At 42.2% G+C, this 19,294-nt stretch overlaps 1 pseudogene; it reads right to left on the bottom strand.

Moving 5' to 3' along the window:
- Positions 1 to 8,947: 8,947 nt before the first annotated feature.
- LOC119316891 lies at positions 8,948 to 9,527 on the bottom strand (annotated as a pseudogene).
- Positions 9,528 to 19,294: the final 9,767 nt, after the last annotated feature.

The following is a 19,294-nucleotide window of genomic DNA, read 5'->3' as shown; positions in this document are numbered from 1 at the left end:
CTTCCAGAGAGCACAATAGATCGGGAGTTCCGCCGCTAGAAGCCTTCATAGCCACCGAAAACCAATCTAGACCCGTTCCGGCACCCTGCCGGAGGGGGAATCCTTCTCCGGTGGCCATCTTCATCATCCCGGTGCTCTCCATGACGAGGAGGGAGTAGTTCTCCCTCGAGGCTGAGGGTATGTACCAGTAGCTATGTGTTTGATCTCTCTCTCTCTCTCTCTCTCTCTCTCTCTCTCTCTCTCTCTCGTGTTCTTGATTTGGCACGATCTTGATGTATCGCAAGCTTTGCTATTATATTTGGATCCTATGATGTTTCTTCCCCCCTCTACTCTCTTGTAATGAATTGAGTTTCCCCTTTGAAGTTATCTTATCGGATTGAGTCTTTATAGATTTGAGAACACTTGATGTATGTCTTGCCGTGGATATCTGTGGCGACAATGGGATATCACGTGATTCACTTGATGTATGTTTTGGTGATCAACTTGCGGGTTCCGCCCATGAACCTATGCATAGGGGTTCGCACCCGTTTTTGTCGTGATTCTCCGGTAGAAACTTTGGGGCACTCTTTGAGGTGTGTTGGTTGAATAGATGAATCTGAGATTGTGTGACGCATATCGTATAATCATGCCCATGGATACTTGAGGTGACATTGGAGTATCTAGGTGACATTAGGGTTTTGGTTGATGTGTGTCTTAAGGTGTTATTCTAGTACGAACTCTAGGGCTGTTTGTGACACTTATAGGAATAGCCCAACGGATTGATTGGAAAGAATAACTTTGAGGTGGTTTCGTACCCTACCATAATATCTTCGTTCATTCTGCTCTATTAGTGACTTTGGAGTGACTCTTTGTTGCATGTTGAGGGATAGTTTTATGATCCAATTATGTTAGTATTGTTGAGGGAACTTACACTAGTGAAAGTATGAACCCTAGGCCTTATTTCCTATCATTGCAATACCGTTTACGCTCACTTTTATCATTAGTTACCTTGCTGTTTTTATAATTTCAGATTACAAATACCTTTATCTACCATCCATATACCACTTGTTTCACCATCTCTTCGCCAAACTAGTGCACCTATACAATTTACCATTGTATTGGGTGTGTTGGGGACACAAGAGACTCTTTGTTATTTGGTTGCAGGGTTGCTTGAGAGAGACCATCTTCATCCTACGCCTCCTACGGATTGATAAACCTTAGGTCATCCACTTGAGAGAAATTTGCTACTGTCCTACAAACCTCTGCACTTGGAGGCCCAACAACGTCTACAAGAAGAAGGTTGTGTAGTAGACATCAAGCTCTTTTCTGGCGCCGTTGCCTGTGAGAAGAGTGCTTGAAGGTATATCTTTAGATCTTGCAATCGAGTCTGTTAGTTTCTTGTTTTATCACTAGTTTAGTTTATAAAAGAAAATTACAAAAATGGAATTAAGTTTGTCTCATACGCTTCACCTTTTTAATATATTTCGTGAGTATGATGGAAAGGATAATTGTGCTCAAGTGCTAGAAGAAGAATTCTATAAAATGTTTGGCACTAAATATTTGAATGATGAGCATGATTGCAACATTGTTAGTATGAATTCTTTGAATATCCATGATGCTAATGATATGCAAAGCCACAAGCTTGGGGAAGCTATGTTTGATGAAGATGATATTTTTTGTCCCCCAAGTTTTGATGAGCAAATTTATTATGATGAAAGCATTCCTCCTATCTATGATGATTATTGTGATGACACATATGCTTTAAAGAATAATGATAACAATGAAACTTTTCATCTTTATTTAAATTTTCAATCACATGATAATTATTTTGTTGAGTTTGCTCCCACTATTATTCATGAGAAGAATTTTGCTTATGTGGAGAGCAATAAAATTTATATGCTTGTAGATCATGAAAATAATGCTTTAGGTGATAGTTATATTGTTGAATTCATTCATGATGCTACTGAAAATTATTATGAGGGAGGAATATATGCTTGTAGGAATTGCAATAATATCAAGTTTCCTCTCTATGTGCTTAAAGTTTTGAATTCATGCTTGTTTTGCCCTCCTATGCTAGTTGATTATTGTTCCCATAAGTTGTTTGCTCACAAAATCCGTATGCATAGGAAGTGGGTTAGGCTTAAATGTGTTAGTTATATTCTTCATGATGCTCTCTTTGTGTTGCAATTCTTATCTTTTATGTGAGCATCATTCGAATCATCGTGCCTAGCTAGGGGCGTTAAACGATAGCGCTTGTTGGGAGGCAACCCAATTTTATTTTTGTTCCTTGATTTTTTCTCCTGTTTAGTAATAAATAATTCATATAGCCTCTGTTTAGATGTGGTTTTATTATTTTAATTTGTGTTTGTGCCAAGTAGAACCTTTGGGAAGACTTGGGGAAAGTCTTGTTGATCATGCTGTAAAAAACAGAAACTTTAGCGCTCACGAGAATTGCTGCCATTTTTATTTGGAGAGTTCTATTTAGTTAATTCTTTTTAAATATGATTAATAGACAAATTCCTCAGGTCCAGAAATTTATTTTAGGATTTTATGAGTTCCAGAAGTATACGTTTGATTCAGATTACTACAGACTGTTCTATTTTTGACAGATTCTGTTTTTCATGTGTTGTTTACTTATTTTGATGAATCTATGGCTAGTAAAATAGTTTATAAACCATAGAGAAGTTGTAACACAGTAGGTTTAACACCAATATAAATAAATAATGAGTTCATTACAGTACCTTGAGGTGGTGTTTTGCTTTCTTATACTAACGGAGCTTACGAGTTTTCTGTTAAGTTTTGTGTTGTGAAGTTTCCAAGTTTTGGGTAAGGATTCGATGGACTATGGAATAAGGAGTAGCAAGAGCCTAAGCTCGGGGATGCCCAAGGCACCCCAAGGTAATATTCAAGGACAACCAAAATCCTAAGCTTGGGGATGCCCTGGAAGGCATCCCCTCTTTCGTCTTCGTTCATCGGTAACTTTACTTGGAGCTATATTTTTATTCGCCACATGATATGTGTTTTGCTTGGAGCGTCAATTTATTTTGTTAGGATTTGCTTGCTGTTATTTAGAACAATATTTTGCATCTTTTATTTCAATAAAAGTGGCATTGATAGCCTTTACTATGCCTACTTTAGAAGTCCACATGTTGCTGTTTGAAAACAGAAAGTTTACCGCTGTTGCAATAATTCCATTGAAAAGTCAGAATTTGATATAATGTTGAAACCTTTTGCATATTAAGCTACGATAAATTTACTACAGTGTGAATTTTCTTTCATAATTTTTGGAGCTATGGAAGTATGGATGTTGCAGCATTCTTTACATACTATTCTGTTTAGGCAGATTGCTGTTATGTTTGTATTGTTTGCATATGTTTGCTTCTTTAATGATTCTATTTGAGGATAGGAATATTAAATATGCAGAGGCATTTAGTATGCAATTTTGAATAATAATTTTAGTGATTTGCTACAGTAGAGTATGATAAGGTTTTGGCAATGGTTTATATTAACTTATCTCACGAGTCCTTGTTGAGTTTTGTGTGGATGAAGCTTTTGAGGTTTAGGGAGACCGTGATATGAGAGGAATTAAGGAGACACAAAAGCTCAAGCTTGGGGATGCCCAAGGCACCCCAAGATAATATTTCAAGAAGTCTCAAGCGTCTAAGCTTGGGGATGCCCCGGTTGGCATCCTACCTTTCTTCTTCAACAACTATCGGTTAGTATCGGTTGATCCTAAGTTTTTGCTTCTTCACATGATGTTTGCTATTATTAGAATGTCATTTTCTTTTGCTTTGCTTGCTGTTTGAATAGAATACCAAGATATGAAATTATTAAATGTTAGAGAGTCTTCACATAGTTGCATAATTATTCAACTACTCATTGATCTTCACTTATATCTTTCAGAGTAGTTTGTTGTTTGCTCTAGTACTTCACTTATATCTTTTAGAGCACGGTGGTGGATTTGTTTTATAGAAACTATTGAAATCTCATGCTTCACTTAGATTAGTTTGAGAGTCTTAATGCATGGTAATTTGCTTAAAATCCTAATATTCTTCGTATGCCAGATTAATAATAAAACTCTCTTATGAGTGTGTTGAAATACCATGAGAAGTTTGATACTTGATAATTGTTTTGAGATATGGAGATGGTGATATTAGAGTCATGCGAGTTGAGTAGTTGTGAATTTGAGAAATACTTGTGTTGAAGTTTGTGATTCCCGTAGCATGCACGTATGGTGAACCGTTATGTGATGAAGTCGGAGCATGATTTATTTATTGATTGTCCTCCTTATGAGTGGCGGTCGGGGACGAGCGATGGTATTTTCCTACCAATCTATCCCCCTAGGAGCATGCGCGTAATACTTTGTTTTGATAACTAATAGATTTTTGCAATAAGTATGTGAGTTCTTTATGACTAATGTTGAGTCCATGGATTATACGCACTCTCACCCTTCCACCATTGGTAGCCTCTCTAGTACCGCGCAACTTTCACCGGTACCATACACCCATCATATACCTTCCTCAAAACAGCCACCATACCTACCTATTATGGCATTTCCATAGCCATTCCGAGATATATTGCCATGCAACTTTCCACCGTTCCGTTTATTACGACACGGTTCATCATTGTCATATTGCTTTGCATGATCATGTAGTTGACATCGTATTTGTGGCAAAGCCACCGTCCATAATTCTTTCATACATGTCACTCATGAGTCATTGCACATCCCGGTACACCGCCGGAGGCATTCATATAGAGTCATATCTTGCTCTAAATATCAAGTTGTAATTCTTGAGTTGTAAGTAAATAAAAGTGTGATGATCATCATTATTAGAGCATTGTCCCAGTGAGGAAAGGATGATGGAGACTATGAGTCCCCCATAAGTCGGGATGAGACTCCGGACGAAAATAAATAAATAAAAGAGGCCAAAGAAGCCCAAATAAAAAAAAGAAAAGAGGCCAAAAAAAAGATAAGTCCCAAAAGAATAAAAAAAATGAGAGAAAAAGAGAGAAGGGGCATTGCTACTATCCTTTTACCACACTTGAGCTTCAAAGTAGCACCATGATCTTCATGATAGAGAGTCTCCTATGTTGTCACTTTCATGTACTAGTGGGAATCTTTTATTATAGAACTTGGCTTGTATATTCCAATGATGGGCTTCCTCAAAATGCCCTAGGTCTTCGTGAGCAAGCAAGTTGGATGCACACCCACTAGTTTCCTTTGTTGAGCTTTCATATACTTATAGCTCTAGTGCATCCGTTGCATGTCAATCCCTACTCACTCACATTGATATCTATTGGTGGGCATCTCCATAGCCCATTGATACGCCTAGTTGATGTGAGACTATCTTCTCCTTTTTTGTCTTCTCCACAACCACCATTCTATTCCACCTATAGTGCTATGTCCATGGTTGACGCTCATATATTGCGTGAAGATTGAAAAAGTTTGAGAACATCAAGAGTATGAAACAATTGCTTGGCTTGTCATCGGGGTTGTGCATGATTTAAATACTTTGTGTGGTGAAGATAGAGCATAGCCAGACTATATGATTTTGTAGGGATAGCTTTCTTTGGCCATGATATTTTGAGAAGACATAATTGCTTAGTTAGTATGCTTGAAGTATTATTATTTTTATGTCAATATGAACTTTTGTCTTGAATCTTTCGGATCTGAATATTCATATCACAAGTAAGAAGAATTACATTGAAATTATGCCAACTAGCATTCCACATCAAAAATTATCTTTTTATCATTTACCTACTCAAGGACGAGCAGGAATTAAGCTTGGGGATGCCTGATACATCTCCAACGTATCTATAATTTTTGATTGCTCCATGCTATATTATCTACTGTTTTGGACTATATTGGGCTTTATTTTCCACTTTTATATTATTTTTGGGACTAACCTATTAACCGGAGGCCTAGCCCAGAATTGATGTTTTTTTTGCCTATTTTAGTGTTTCTAAGAAAAGGAATATCAAACGGAGTCGAAACGGAATGAAATCAACTGGAGAAGTTATTTTTGGAACGAAACCTACCGGATAGACTTGCACCCTATGTCAGAAGATGAAGGAGGAGCTCACGAGGGTAGGGGGCACGCCCACCCCCTGGGGCGCACCCCCTGCCTCGTGGCCACCCCTTCGGTCCACCGACGTACTCCTATCACCCATACATACCCACGTATCCTAAAACTTCCATAGAGCACAATAGATCGGGAGTTCCGCCGCCAGAAGCCTCTGTAGCCACCGAAAACCAATCTAGACCCGTTCCGTCACCCTGCCGGAGGGGGAATCCTTCTTTGGTGGCCATCTTCATCATCCCGGTGCTCTCCATGACGAGGAGGGAGTTGTTCTCCCTCGGGGCCGAGGGTATGTACCAGTAGCTATGTGTTTGATCTCTCTCTCTCTCTCTCTGGTGTTCTTGATTTGGCACGATCTTGATGTATCACGAGCTTTGCTATTATATTTGGATCCTATGATGTTTCTTCCCCCCTCTACTCTCTTGTAATGAATTGAGTTTCCTCTTTGAAGTTATCTTATTAGATTGAGTCTTTATAGATTTGAGAACACTTGATGTATGTCTTGCCGTGGATATCTGTGGTGACAATGGGATATCACGTGATTCACTTGATGTATGTTTTTGTGATCAACTTGCGGGTTTCGCCCATGAACCTATGCATAGGGGTTGGCACACGTTTTCATCGTGATTCTCCGGTAGAAACTTTGGGGCACTCTTTGAGGTTCTATGTGTTGGTTGAATAGATGAATCTGAGATTATGTGACGCATATCGTATAATCTTTCCCACGGATACTTGAGGTTACATTGGAGTATCTAGGTGACATTAGGGTTTTGGTTGATGTGTGTCTTAAGATGTTATTCTAGTACGAACTCTAGGGCTGTTTGTGACACTTATAGGAATAGCCCAACAGATTGATTGGAAAGAATAACTTTGAGGTGGTTTCATACCCTACCATAATCTCTTCGTTCGTTCTCCGCTATTAGTGACTTTGGAGTGACTCTTTGTTGCATGTTGAGGGATAGTTTTATGATCCAATTATGTTAGTATTGTTGAGGGAACTTACACTAGTGAAAGTATGAACCCTAGGCCTTATTTCCTATCATTGCAATACCATTTACGCTCACTTTTATCATTAGTTACCTTGCTGTTTTTATAATTTCAGATTACAAATACCTTTATCTACCATCCATATACCACTTGTTTCACCATCTCTTCGCCGAACTAGTGCACCTATACAATTTACCATTGTATTGGGTGTGTTGGGGACACAAGAGACTCTTTGTTATTTGGTTGCAGGGTTGCTTGAGAGAGACCATCTTCATCCTACGCCTCCTACGGATTGATAAACCTTAGGTCATCCACTTGAGGGAAATTTGCTACTGTCCTACAAACCTCTGCACTTGGAGGCCCAACAACGTCTACAAGAAGAAGGTTGTGTAGTAGACATCAGGCTACTATGCCGTGTATGCTAGGAGAGTTCCAAGAGTGTACGACCACTGGCCAGCCGCTCAGGCCCAGGTGCACAGGTACCCGGGTGCTCGCCACAGAGGGTTCGACAGCAGAGCCGAAGCGGAAAGTAGTTACTTGAGGTGGACACTCCAACATGAGCAGGGGTGGGACCGCCGGTACTACATAGTCGCGCTCTTGCTCATGCTGATCACTCTTCTCTTCTACATCATGGTTTAGATAGAGAGTATGAAACTTGTGTGTGTGCCATGACCATGCAATTGCACTTATTCGAGACATGACATGATCGCATTTGTGTATCGCTATTTTCGAGATGTGATGATATTTGTGTTGAATGATGATGATGATGGTATCACGAGACTACTGTATGTCTATGATATGATGAGCATAGTGTATGTTTAGTATGATCTGATGAAACTATTGTATAGAGCCTGTATAAATACCGCACAAATACATAGAGGGGTGGGGATCGGTGAAAGCAGCAACATTAGCAGTAGCGCTGTAAATCACCTAGCAGTAGCGCTGGCTTAGCAACAGCGCTTCAGATAAACAAGAGCTACAGATAGTTAGCAGTAGCGCTGCTGTAGGAAGTGCTACTGCTAAGAATACTTACCAGTAGCACTGCCCATACCAGTGCTACTACTACAACTTAGCTGTAGCGCGGTAGCAGTAGCGCTGGACCCAGCGCTACTGCTATGCATATTTCAAGCGCTACTACTATGGTTTTCCCTAGTAGTGTTATGGAGGAGGAAAAATTAAGGAGGTCTCATATTCTTAGGTCTATAAACGCCTTGAAAAGCGGACACGAAGTATCTACACATGAGCTCAAATGCACCGTAATGAACAGTGAAATCAAAAAAATAGTAAAATTATTCAAAAAATTCTGAAAAAAATTCTTAAGGCACGGTGCATTAACTTCCACATCGTTTCTTATTTCTTGACATAAATAAAAGAATCAACCAATAAAAATGTAAGACATGTATGCTTTCAGTTGCTTGAGACTACCAAACATGACATACAGTGGTCAGTCCATTGTATGTAATGCTATTAATTAGCAAATAAACACTAAGTTATCTCGTTTTTTCCTCCGCCTTGGTCGCGATGCACAACCTTAGATGACCTATACACCTAGACGGAGGGAGTACCTTGGATCTATCGTTCTTCGTGCTTGTGCACTTGGTTTTCACAGATACACAACTAAACATAAAGATACACTTTTTAACAAGAAGAGACCAAATGCACGTCAGTGCCAACAGTCAATGCCACAAAATTTGATGGTTGCTATCCATCCTACCCCAAATAAATAAATAAATATAATCTGACAATAACTCTTCTTTTTTACTTGTACATGTGAAACATTATGATATTCTCTGAGGTAAAACAAAAAACACAACAAAACATTATGTAACAATCTAAAATAAAACAAAGACAAACTTAGACAAAACTAGTAAAAGTGACATGAATAATCTCCAGATGACAATGGACGACACGTCGGAGGTGGCAATACCAAAGTGTTCGTCGTGTGTACAAGGAACTAACATGGTTGTAATGAAATAATAAATCAATGAAAGAAAAAGATTTGGGAGAGAAAGGAGCTATAACAATCTTACAGTAATTTACAAGGAAAAAAGATTGTCACAAATAAAAACAGCCTTGTACTTCGTCGGTGGTTTAATGGTTGACCATGCTACACTTCTTCCTGATCTCACCTTGGCTTCCGGTGAGCGGGTTGGCGTTGCCCATCTTGATCATGGAGGCGGCGAAGTTGGCAAAGAACTCGTCCTTGAAGGCGCCGGTAACATGGTGCTGGACGTAGGCGCGGGTGAAGGGGTCGGTGAGGAGGGTGCCGTCGGAGTGGAATAGGCCCCTCCTCTTGCTCACTAACTTGAAGTAGTCGGTGTCGAAGGTCTTAAAGCTGCCAGGGTCCATGTCCACAAGGGTGGTGTTTTCGTTGACGATGGCACACTTGCTCTTGAGCCGCATCATGTACTACAGCTCCAGCATGGGGTCGATGTCGCTGGGCTTCTCCATGTTGGTGAATTTGTAGAGTCGGTCAGAGAAGGAGAAGCTCCAGCGATCCATTTATGGACTGGTGCAAGCCTCTCGGAGTTGGAATAAACGCTTTGATAGTGTGATCAAAGCATATGGTTTTATACAGACTTTTGGAGAAGCCTGTATTCACAAGAAAGTGAGTGGGAGCTCTGTAGCATTTCTAATATTATATGTGGATGACATATTGTTGATTAGAAATAATATAGAATTTCTGGATAGCATAAAGCGATACCCGAATAAGAATTTTTCCATGAAAGACCTCGGTGAAGCTGCTTACATATTGGGCATCAAGATCTATAGAGATAGATCAATATGCTTAATTGGACTTTCATAAAGCACATACCTTGATAAAGTTTTGAAGAAGTTCAAAATGGACCAGTCAAAGAAAGGGTTCTTGCCTGCCTTACAAGGTGTGAAGTTGAGTCAGACTCAATGCCCGACCACTGCAGAAGATAGAGAGAAAATAAAAGTCATTCCCTATGCTTCAGCCATAGGTTCTATCATGTATGGAATGTTGTGCACTAGACCTGTGTGCCTCGCTATAAGCATAACAGGGAGGTACCAAAGTAATCCCGGAGTGGAGCACTGGACAGCGGTCAAGAACATCCTGAAATACCTGAAAAGGACTAAGGATATGATTCTCGTTCATGGAGGTGAAAAATAGCTCACCATAAACAGTTATGTCGATGCAAGTTTTGACACTGATCCATATGACTCTAAGTTAGAAACTAGATATGTATTTTTATTGAATGGATGAGCTGTCAGTTGGTGCAGTTCCAAGCAAAGCATCGTGGCGGGATCTACGTGTGAAGCGGAGTACATTGCTGCTTCGGAAGCAGTAAATGAAGGAGTATGGATGAAGGATTTCATATCCGATTAGGTGTCATACCTAGTGCATCGGGTTGATTGAAAATCTTTTGTGACAATACTGCTGCAATTGCCTTGGCAAAGGAATCCAGATTGCACAAGAGAACCAAGCACATCAAGAGACGCTTCAATTCCATCTGTCATCAAGTGCCAGAGGGATACATAGAGATTTGCAAGATACATATGGATCTAAATGTTGCAGACCCGTTGACTAAGCCTCTTCCACGAGCAAAACATGATCAACACCAAAGCTCCATGGGTGTTAGAATCATACTATGTAATCTAGATTATTGACACTAGTGCAAGTGGGAGGCTGAAGGAAATATGCCCTAGAGGCAATAATAAAGTTATTATTTATTTCCTTATTTCATGATAAATGTTTATTATTCATGCTAGAATTGTATTAACCGGAAACTTAGTAAATATGTGAATACATAGACAAAACATATTGTCCCTAGTATGCCTCTACTTGACTAGCTTGTTAATCAAAGATGGTTATGTTTCCTAACCATAGACATGTGTTGTCATTTGATGAACGGGATCACATCATTAGGAGAATGATGTGATGGACATGACCCATCTGTTAGCTTAGCATTATGATCGTTACAGTTTCATTGCTACTGCTTTCTTCATGACTTATACAAGTTCCTCAGACTATGAGATTATGCAACTCCCAAATACTGGAAGAACACTTTGTGTGCTATCAAACGTCACAACGTAAATGGGTGATTATAAAGGTGCTCTACAGGTGTCTCCGAAGATGTTTCTTGGGTTGGCATAGATCGAGATTAGGATTTGTCACTCTGTGTTTTGGAGAGTATCTCTGGGCCCTCTCGGTAATGCTCATCACTATAAGCCTTGCAAGCATTGTGACTAATGAGTTAGTTACATGATGAAGTATTACGGAACGAGTAAAGAGACTTGAGAGTAACGAGATTGAACTAGGTATGATGATACCGACGATCCAATCTAGGGCAAGTAACATACCGATGACAAAGGGAACAACATATGTTGTTATGCGGTTTGACCGATAAAGATCTTCGTGGAATATGTAGGAGCCAATATGAGCATCCAGGTTCCGCTATTGGTTATTGACCGGAGATGTGTCTCGGTCATGTCTACATAGTTCTCGAACCTGTAGGTTCTGCACGCTTAACGTTCGATGACTATTTGTATTATGAGTTATGTGTTTTGATAACCGAAGTTTGTTTGGAGTCCCGGATGAGATCACGGACATGAAGAGGAGTTTCGAAATGGTCAAGACATAAATATTGATATATTGGACGGCTATATTCGGACACCGGAAGTGTTCCGGAGAAGTTTCGGATAAAACCGGAGTGCTGGAGGGTTACCGAAACCCCCCGGGGGAACTATTGGGCCACATGGGCCTTGGTGGAGAGAGAAAGGGGCGGCTAGGGCAGGCCGCTTTCCCCTCCCCCTTTGGGTCGGAATTGGACTAGGGAAGGGGGGGGGGCGACTCCCCCCTTTCCTTCTCCCTCTCCCTCTCTTTCCTTGCCCCTCTCTCCCTCTTGGTGGAATCCTACTAGGACTAGTAGTCCTAGTAGGACTCCCTTGTAGGGCGCGCCCTAGGAGGGACAGCAGGCCTCCCCTTGCTCCTTTATATACGGGGACAGGGGGCACCATAGAACACCCAAGTTGATCTTTTTGCCGTGTGCGGTGGCCCCTCCAAAGTTACACACCTCGGTCGTATCGTCGTAGTGCTTAGGCGAAGCCCTGTGCTGGTAACTTCATCATCACCACCACCACGCCATCGCGCTGAGGAAACTCTCCCTCGGCCTCAACTGGATCAAGAGTACAAGGTACGTCATCGAGCTAAACGTGTGCTGAACGCGGAGGTGCCGTACGTTCGGTACTTGAATCGGTTGGATCGCGAAGATGTTCGACTACATCAATCGCGTTAACTAGCGCTTCCACTTTCGGTCTACTAGGGTATGTGGACACACTCTCCCCTATCTTTGCTATGTATCACATAGATAGATCTTGCGTGATTGTAGATTTTTTTTGAAATTACCGCGTTCCCCAACAGCCATATCTTCACCTTTGTTGCAATGAACTTAATCACAAACTCGGTGGCCAGATTAATACCATCGACACTTATGCGGCAGTCCAGCTTCTATTCTTCGAGAATCTAGATATATTGCCGACAGGGGTGATGAGCTCGATCTCTGCAACCTAGAACATTGTTGGATGCAAGAGCCAGAGCTGATCTTCATAAGCCCACCAGCCTCCCACAACATTGCCACCATGGACTTTTGCCACGAGCATGAGCCGAAGGAAGAGGAAAGCGATGGCAGTTTCCCTGAATTGATACCAACACCTTGCCGTCCTTGGGAGTCAATGTGACACCTTGTTTTTTTCTGGTTTATTTTTGCCATCATACTTTTCATCTGCCTTTTCTTTGAGTTGGATTTTTAAGTTAATTCATTTGGACTTGCACTTGGGCATTGTTTTGATTTTCACCCAAGTGACCCTCTCACCTCTCACAACTTCTCTTGATCTCCCATTCATCATCAAAATGCTTTGGAATATTTATCTTATAAAGAAAATATTCATTTTCCTCTTGAAAGTGGAATATTTCCACTTCCCTTCCAAAGCAACCCCTCTATTTCTTTCTAAGAAAAATCTAAGAAAATTCTCACACATCCTTTATAAAGTGCCTCATCACCCTATGCAAAAATATCATATGGTCATGTGACCAAATTTTGCTAGGGAAAATCATTTGTATTCTACCCTGAAAATGCACTTTACAAAGTAAGTGTATTATTCCTTGATCCAATGAAGCTGATTTTTCTTGAGCTTCATTACCTTCCTAAGAAAACTTTAACCCCAAGAGATTAGCCCTAAACTCCTTCTAGAACCCCTCCAAACACAGTGCACAAGTTTATGTCCAGAAACTTGTTGCTGAGCTCTTGTTCAATCCGGTCGGCCTGGCAATGTGCCATCTCTTCTCATAGACCAAACATTGCATGGACAACACACTAGCCAAGGCCTGGCATCTCCTGGGCATCGTGTTGGCATAGTTCGTGTGGTGACCGCATGTGGACACGGGCACTGGCATGCATTCGGCGCGCTCTGCGCTGTGCCTGAGCCCCTGTTCAGTGCGTGCCCGTCGCAGTGCTCGCCTGCGACTGCCGCACCGCGCCACCAGCTTCGATGCATCACCCTTGACCTCTCCCTGCAGCTCGCCGATGCCGAAGCCGCTGCAGCGAGCACGGACATGTCGCGGCCACGCGCATGGTGCGCCCATGCCTGTGTCCCCGTCCTCACTCACGCCCTATGCTCGTCCTCGAGCTTCCATAGTGGCCGCGTGAACCCTAACCTCTTCTCCACCTCCCTTTGGTGCTCCTCGTCACCGTGCGCCACTTCCAGAGCCCTCCGGCGGAGCCGAGACCCCCATCCCCTTTGCCTATAAATTGAGTTCCCCCCTGGCCTCTCCGAGCATCTCAACCCACTCATACAACCACCACAACATAGCGGATAAGCCGCAATTCGGCCGGGCAGGCCTTTGGACGCCGTCCACGACCCGAGCTCGCCAGCAATCCCCTATGCTGCTCCCCACCTCTCCAGTGCCCCTGGAGTTCCATCTTCTTCTCCGGCGACTCCCTGGAGATCCACTGGTGCTAGCTGACCCTGTTGGAGCCCCTGGAACCGCCCACCTTTGCTGTCTTCCTCATCTCCGGCGAACTCTGTCCGCAGCCGCCATTGGAGATGTCATTTCCGAGCTACTCCAGCCACCCCTCGCCAAGCTACGGATATAGGCAGGTGCGCCAGAGCCTCCTCTACCCATCCCTCCCTCTCAAATCGCCGGCCGACCCCTGCTCGCCGGAGAGAGCCCCGGTGAAGCGCCGTCGTCCCCTGTTTCTCTCCTCCTCTCCTCAAAACCCAATAGGCAGGGCCCACTGTCAGCTTCTCCACTTGCGCCCGAAGCGGTACGAGTGGAGGTGTATTCTCTGAATAAGTCTCTGATGTCACCCCCCGTCTTTCTTTTATTCAAATTTAAATTCATTCTAACAACAACTTTGACTAGCTCTAACTCCTAAACCATATGTCCAAATGAGTTGATTCTTTTTGAAATGTTTTGCATTGGAATTCTCTAGCAGCACACAGAATTTGAGATTTTTCCTTACTGTCTAGAATTTCTGGTGAATTTCAGAGTTGTTTTTAATATTTTCTTTGTTGTTTTAATTATTTTCAGAGGGAGAATCTTGCCTTGAGGAGAACCAGGAGGAGTGTGACCCTCCTCTGTGCTAAGGCAAGCCACCACAAATATTCGCATAGTGTCATTTCAATAACTATGATTTTCCAACTTGAATATGCTTTATTCATGCATTAAATCATTTATATAATATTGCTTAAGTTATTGCATTTGTTATTATAGAAGTGTTTAGCTTGTTGTGGTACTTGAGTGCATGGACTAGTTTAGTGCAATAGAGATACTTTGATAATATGACTATGGTTGATAATGCTCGGTATTATTTCCATACGATGGATAATATTTATATTCTCACCATGCTAAAGTCATAACTAAAAATGATGGAGTTTAACCAGTACCTTCACATGATCAGTAGTGCTTCATGATTCTTTGAGGTTGATCCATTTCATCTCAGTGATATGTGAATATAGTTGCATGTCATATGGTTGGATGTTCATGGCATACTTTGGCTCGAGTTATTTTATTTCAAGTTAAACCTGATGATAATTCAACTTGAACATAATTGTTGATCGAGTCATGGTGCCACCGAATCGAGCTTCCCGATGCACCCCCATTTGCCTTTATGGGAAGGCCCTTATTCGGTCCGTTGTCATGCCTCTGGTCGGTGCCTCCAACAAAGGAAGGTTATGGGCGTGTGGTACCCTGGCCCGGTAAGCAGACATAACCTTGTGTGCCCGTTGTTGTTTTGGTACCATGTCCCCATTTGGGACCTTTGATGTTTTTATCATGACGGTGGCCGTTGGATGCCACGGGTTGGCATCGGGGCCACCCATGGCTTAGCCCAGAGGGGAGTATGTCGGAGTGGCCGAGAGAGTGTCATGGAAATGGGTTGGTTTTGTCGTAATGCTGTTGGTCCACCCGAATGGGAGTTGGAGGCCATGGGTTCCGTGGTGTGGGTACAATGTACTAACCTCTGCAGAGTGTATATTAAATCTATCGATAGCCACACCCTCGGTTATGGACATAGCTCGTAAGTAAGTCACACCATGGATCAACATGAATAAGTTAATCATGCACACTAAAGTTATATGGTTGGCACTTGTTATGTGATGAGATGGTTGAGACCATGAAGATGGTTGTTGCTGTGGGAACCAAATAGTTGGTTTCGTTTGTGATCCAGGAGTGATCACCGTATTGTTGATGGTTGTTATGAGGTAACCCATTTGGTAAGAGAGTCCGAGGGACTGGGTACACAAGCATGTTCACTTCATGAGTAGTCTGCATAGCCTTGCATTTAACCTACTTAATCATCATGTTATTGTTTGCCATTATGCTTTTACTTGTTGTGAGCTTGCAAGTACATTCAATATACTGACCTGGCGTGTCATGCCAGATTTCAGGAAAGTCTTATTGGATTGGGGTGCTTCCCATGTATAGGCCATGTCCACATCGGTGTCCATGTGCTATGGAGTTCTGCGTCGTCGTCGTTCCACTGCCGCGTAGTTGTTGTGATCAAGGCCCCCTTCATGTTCATTAAATAATGTATGTACTGTTCAGCCGCACCGTGTGTGCCGCTGGGCCTCGCTACCTGATGTAATATCGAACCTATGTTTCTCCTAGCATCAATAAAGCGATTGTTTTTTGTATCAAGTTGTTGTGTGTTGCCAGAAGACTAGATCTCTGGGCTGGCAATGTAAGGTAAACCGGTTGCTCTGAGCCGGGGTGCCACATGGTTGATAACATCGCGAACTCTAAAGATGATGCTTTTGATGAGGGCGCACTGGCAACACGCATGACACCGATACCGAATACCAACAACGCCTCCAAAAAGCTAGAAGCTAGTCGTAAGAAGATGTAGCACCCGCACTTGCACCAGCAACAAGAGCGCGGGCGCCTCTTAGAAAAGAAGGCCCAACCGTAGCCTCCATCAGGTTAGTCCAGAGTAGGCAGAACATAATGTGTTATCTGAAGATGCGACCAAACTTGTCGCCCAGGCCCGAGCAATGCAGCAATACATGGAGTTGTGCCCACCAATTCCGCAATGTTTCACACCCCACCATAAACCTTATGGTTGCAATGGGGCAGTGAACGACATCAAACTCCTAGATGATCATTCAGGCCAGGAGCATTTTGAGCATGCCAAAGTTTTTCTCCAAACATTTGCGGTACAACAAAGTGTTTGCATAGGATTGAAGACCAAGGTGGGGACATCGAACGACATGCAGAACAGACAAGTTCACCCCACTGGAATTGAACGTCCACTAGTTCGCAAAATCATGCAGTTGCCAACCTATCTCCGCCGACATGCTCGCCAAGTCGCGCGCTCGCCAACCCTGAGAGAACACCATCACCCCACTATCTGCTAGGAAACATAGTAGAAAACTAAAAAATTGCCCTATCATCACAATCCAGGAACACTATGAAGATGCATTGGATGTTTAGATTGGATTGTTACCAACTTAGAGTTACATCATAAGAAGAGTTGATGTAGATCACTGATGAAGTTCCGTGAACTGTTCACGAACGATCCATCGAGCAGAAGAACGAGCCTAAGAATATCCCCCCATCGTCGGAGGAGCAAATCCCACTCTTGAGCTATCTAGCCCCTTTTCACACTTTTCGATGAACCTAAAAGTTGTCATTATGATCACCATGTTACAGAAGATGTTTGAGAAACCCCAAAGTGTATTGTCTGGTATGAAGTGACTACGATACTCCCATGGTCCGATGAACTAAAGTATACGTTACCTCTCCTTGTTATATCAATAGACTTGTGAGATTACATCTCAAAGAATAACAATCAAGTTGGATCAATTCAATATGATCATTCTTCTATCATCATACTATCAAAGTTGTATTTGTATCCTCACTACTCTTAACAAAATACCTATGACCAAGAAAACATGATCATAACATAACACTTGAACTAGTCCTAGGGGCAAGACTAGGAATCAGATTTTACTGTTTATTATTCTACACATGCATATGTGTTTCCTCCGAATCGCATATTCAAGAATCAAAGCAAGTATAGCATAGAATATAAACTCTTAATTAGAAATGTGGACATAAATAATACAAATATAATTACCTCTAGGGCATATTTCCAACAGACTCTCACTTACCCTAGAGCGAATAATCTAGTTACATAGATTCTCTAACACTAATGGCTATTCGATGTTACTCATGTTTTGGTCATCATAGAGGCTTCATCATCAGGTCTAACATATTCAAACCATTGTGAATCTTGAGTACTTTCACAAAACATTTCTATGCTGTCGGATGATGTGATACCTGCGTTTGACAACCCTGGTCTTCATGTGGGACCTTGGTTCCTTTGCTTGGGTAACGACACCACTATTATAACAATAGAGCTCCTTTGGATTCAACACACTTGGTACCACACCAATCTCTTCAACGAACTTCTTGATCGAGACTGCCTCCTTCAAACCTTCTGAAGCCGCAATATATTCTGCTTCCGCCATAGAATCTGCAACAATGCTCTGCTTGGAACTTTTCCAAACCACTGCACCACCATTAAGAGTGAAAACATAGCGCGATTGATATTTATAGTCATCTATATCAGTGATGAAGCTATTGTTAGTGTAACCACTTACAACGAGCTATTCATACCCTCCATAGGCAAGAAGAATGTCCTTCATCCTTCTGAGATACTTAAGAATATTTTTAATAGCTGCCCAATGAGCCAATCCTGGATCACTTTGGAACCTTCTACTAACACTTAGCACATAATAAACATCTGATCGTGTACATATCATAGCCTACATGATAGAACTAATTGCGGAGGCATATGGGAGTCCACTTATTTGCACACGCTCATCAACTATCTTGGGAGATGATTCTTGCTAAGTGTTTTTTTTGAGGAATTGGACAGTGGGAGAGGCTCCCACTGTGTTTGTATTACTCAAAAACAGGGTACAATGTACATGGCGTTTTTACCTGGCGCCTTACCTCCACCTGTGGAGGCTAGGGCTACTACTAATTTATATGGTGGTGGCAATCAAGGGGGTTCTAAGCTAATTACAAAGGAGAGAATAAAGTCTCTCACATCTTCTCTGGTTCTATGTTGGAGCAGGGCAAAGTCATGTTTGAAACGTTGGAGCCATGATAGAATAGTTGGTGGGATGCTTCTGAAATGTTTGTTATTCCTCTCTTTCCAAATGCTCCAAGCCGCTTGAAGGAAAACATCCATGAACATGGGACTGCTCCAATCATGAGCTGCCATGCTGATCCATCGAAGCCTTGAACCAGTTTGCTGCCAAGTTATCCCTAGAATGGACCAACATCGTTGGCTAAAGGGGCACTGGAAGATCATGTGTTCGACAGTCTCTTCAATTTGCTGATCACAAAGAAGGCAGTTGTAATCGTCCCCAATATTGTAGTGTCTCCTCTTTAGCATGTTACGTGTGTTTAAGCGGTCAGAGAGAAGAAGCCACCCAAAGACCTTAATTTTGAGCGTTGACCTGGCCTCCCAGAGCCACTTGTATGATTGATGTGCATGCAACTCTCGAAAATAGAATTTGTAGTATTTGATGGCCTTAAAATCCACTGAGCCCCAACAGTAAGTCCAGTTATCGTGTGGGGTCGGATCAGTAGCGTTGCCAACATGCCTCACCTCTTGCTGAAGATCACGGATTTCTTGCATTGCTTGGACTGATAGTGGGAGGTGAAACATTTCATGCAGAGATGTGGATCCCAGGAAATCCTTGACCAAAAT

Source organism: Triticum dicoccoides, chromosome 1A, assembly GCF_002162155.2.
Source record: "Triticum dicoccoides isolate Atlit2015 ecotype Zavitan chromosome 1A, WEW_v2.0, whole genome shotgun sequence".
Classification (NCBI taxonomy): Eukaryota; Viridiplantae; Streptophyta; class Magnoliopsida; order Poales; family Poaceae; genus Triticum; species Triticum dicoccoides.
This window is presented reverse-complemented; position numbering and strand designations above follow the sequence as displayed.